Source organism: Saccoglossus kowalevskii, chromosome 1 (assembly GCF_978046115.1).
Source record: "Saccoglossus kowalevskii chromosome 1, keSacKowa6.1, whole genome shotgun sequence".
NCBI classification, from domain to species: Eukaryota; Metazoa; Hemichordata; class Enteropneusta; family Harrimaniidae; genus Saccoglossus; species Saccoglossus kowalevskii.
Genome location: NC_140641.1, coordinates 43507351 through 43511142, shown reverse-complemented (window position 1 = coordinate 43511142; position 3792 = coordinate 43507351). Strand labels below are relative to the sequence as shown.

Genomic DNA, 3792 nt, shown 5'->3' with positions numbered 1-3792 from the left:
TGAGCAAAGGGAAATTAGATTTTGATTAGCTGTTTGGGATTACAGATGCCAGAGCCAAATTAGGACCTACTTGATTACCATAGTGAAGGAAATCATGTGAGCGTTGCCAAGAGTAACCAAACTTATTAATATTAGGTGGTACATATAATAAGGGTTTTAAGCAAAGAGAATATACAATTAGATAAGGATGAATGTGATTGGATGGCATAAAGCATGAATGTGATTGGATGGCATAAATAGGATACGTTGGCATGAATATGATTGGATGGCAATGATCAGATAGGTTGGCATGTGATTGGTTGGCATAGATCGACCATGTAATATGTAGATAGATATACATGTTTGATGCGTAACAGATTCGCTAATATTAGGCTACTACACCAGTATGACATTATGTACGAAAATACGGACATATACAGGGTGTGGGTAGACTATGATATAATACCGTCATTTGCCGTACTTTATCCACCATGTAATATATAGATATATGATATTTATGATATATTAGCAGATAGTGTGTTGATTGTGCGTTCCGGCTATATATTGTAAGAACACTGTCGTTAACAGAAATGGGAAATATCCTTATCTAACAGAATATTGCAAGGTGTTATATGCATTACATATAGGCCAATTTACCCGCGTATTACAATCAAGTACTTTGTCCATGTACACATGGTAACTATAGCCTTCAAAACTTACACTTTGACCACATATACCATTTGGATACATGTCGAACAAAGTCGGGTATAACATGTGTGGTAAAGGTGGCCACATCAATCCAAATGCACGACTTTGTCCTAATACACAAAGGGTTACATAGCAAATAAAAATATATTTCTATAACAGACAGACAAAGTTGGGTACCTAACTGTGAACCTACTTTAACCCCCCCCCCCAAAAAAAAACATACCTGGTCAATATCGGAATTTGGTGTATCCGCTCAAAAAAACAAGCAACATGTTTTCGGCTGTATCCCTGGTAGGACATGAACGTGAAGCTTACGTCGGTTTGTAACAAAATGGGCCTCGTGTACTAAGTGCACAAAAAGCCATTCATTTTTTAGAAGGCACTTTATTTTAGTGCTAGGACGTATTCTGTTGTTAAATTCATTATTTCCAACCGTTTTGTGATAGTATTTTTTATAATGAAGGCAGCATTTACAGTTCAATCAAGTTCAAAGTTAGTAGTTTAAGCGCTACTATAGGTACGACCATGAGGGCGCTGTTCATATTGGGATGCGACGACGTCATACGGGGCGCTGTTCATATTGGGATGCGATGACGTCATACGGGGATGGATGACGTCACAATGGGAGGCCGTGCATAGCTTAGCATAAATAATGACGTCACAATGGGAATTCGTGCATAAATTAGCATAAATGAGGACCATGGCTGTAAAGGGGTTCATTTGAATGAGGATGACGTCACAATGGGATATTGTGCATACAATTGCATACATAAAATTGATGTGAATACGAGGTCGTGTCGAGGTCATCGTGAATACATTTGCATAAATTACCATCAATTTTTTTTAATTATTTTTTTTTTAATTATTTTTAATTATTTTTTTTTAATTGGACAGAATGTGTTGTAGAGGGCGCTCACACACACACACACACACACACACACACACACACACACGTTAATAAATACACGTCATTTTGAAAACTAATGAAGTTTATTGCACAAAAGAAGTAAACAAGAATGAAATATTGACATGGAGTATATATTTATGACATGGTTGAGTATTTTTTTAACGTCACAAAAAAACATACGATGTGAGTAAGGAAAATAGTTGCGTAGTGTATAAATGTTTAGCGTGATTAAATATTTCTTTGTTAACACCTCGACAAATACGTAGATACATGTAAATGTGCGGCGTGGTTAAATTTATTTTTAACGCCACGAAAAATACGAGTACATAAACGATTCGTTTAAAACACAGAAACGAGAAAAGTCAATAATAGTAAACATTGATCAATAAAAAATAATTCATTCTATATATACATATGTTGTTTATTTTTACATTTCTTACTTCCTTTCAATGAGTCAAGCAGTCTGTACACTTTTTTTTTTATTCCATCGCTCCAATCAGAATCGCTCATCTGTCGTACAAGAAAAAGAGAGAGAGAGAGGATAATATTAAAAACCGATAGTTATATAAAGAAAGTATAATTTATGTGTTAAAAATTTAATAGTATGAGTTATCCCGTAAAACTGCGGTCATCAATCCGCTAAAATGCAAAGTATGCAAAATCGGTTGATCGACGTACAGTTTGTTTTTCAAAAAAATGGCGGACTACGCTACTATGAGTTAAAATTTATAATTACCTGATCGTTTCACAGAATAACTTTTGACATACATAATCATCACACGGAATGAGTTTACGGTGTAACGTAGTGATTTTCGTTTTTCCCTCGGCGAAGAAGATATGTCCTCGCTTCTTGCCAAAGATTCAAACGCGGTAGACCAAGTTTGACCTTCCGTGAAAAGTTCATCTCATGGACACAACGAGTCATACAGGACGTATTGGCAACACATGGCTTGAAAGTATTCGATGATTGTAGATCCACGTACGAGAAATCTTATAAATTCCATGACATGACATGACTACCGTACGAGTCAAAATAGTCTTCGTGGTAAGGGTATTTCAGACAGAAAGTGGCCCAACGCATTCCACTCGCGAATATCAACGGTGTTTGATATAAACGATGTGTATCATTCCGAAGCACACTTGTGAATGCCAGTCTGAACTCAATCACAAGATTAAATGTAAGGCGTAGGGTTATTTATAACTCGCTAGTCATAAGTGTTCCCAACATGAAATAGACCTCCCACGTAGATGATAAACAACAGATGTTGGTATATTTATGTTATCTAAAACATGAACACTCACAAACAGCAGAGGGATATCGAGTTTCAAGTTGAAAGCGTGAATTTCGACCTGCGTGTATGGGATACTGATAACATGGCTCAACATTCTGTTGACCCCAGCGCTATCAGTCAATTCACTGACTTAAACCACAGTCACTCTACTAGGACGGTTAGGAAGCGCCGCGACATTCTATTGTACCCACCCTAAACATTGAAACAAGAGAGGTGTTAACAAGCTAAGAAGTCATTAGCATTAAACAGGCGACGGAAAACACGCGATTAATCATGAGACAGTGCGAGAGTTGCGTCATTTTCCCCACAAAGCATTGCAATACATGGCACTTTGACCTTTCAACGAAAAGCAGTCTCAAATGCGGAAATGAACATGCTTTGTATATACACGTTTTTCGCGAGAAAATCTTGCTGTCTTGTACGGCATTCTTAAATTATAAATAGTTAATAGAATACTATATTAGTGAATTTTCCCCAAAAAATCGCCCCTGTCTCGACTGAATCAAAAAACAGTGCGAACATGTTGAACGGGATTTGTATCAGTCGTCAAATAAAGCGAATGGAGGGATATGAAAGCACGACAATCAAAAATCTCTTTTGTACGATTACCTCCTATAAAAACTATGCAATAAAGCAACACGGCGACCATCTCCATAGACGAAAACATGCAAAACTTCGCCATAAAGTGACTCTAAAAACACACAAAAAATACGAGAATGGACAAAGGAATATTGTAAAGGTTTGCAGACATCAATGTTTTTAGCGATAAAATTGTTTCTAAACTGAGTGAGGGGTTTATTTTACGGACCGAAAGACTGTTAGAGATCAAGACAAAGAGACTGTCAACAAAACACCGTTTTTCTCGAGTAAAGCATCTTCAAGATTGCAAAAGAATGCTCATCTGAA

At 36.7% G+C, this 3792-nt stretch overlaps 1 long non-coding RNA gene across 1 annotated transcript; it reads right to left on the bottom strand.

The window, feature by feature from the left end:
- Window positions 1-1658: 1658 nt before the first annotated feature.
- Window positions 1659-2793, bottom strand: LOC146750909 (uncharacterized). Its single transcript, XR_014928835.1, has 2 exons — window positions 2331-2793; window positions 1659-2104 (listed from the first exon to the last, which is right to left on the bottom strand). It is a non-coding gene; the product is annotated as an uncharacterized LOC146750909 (long non-coding RNA).
- Window positions 2794-3792: the final 999 nt, after the last annotated feature.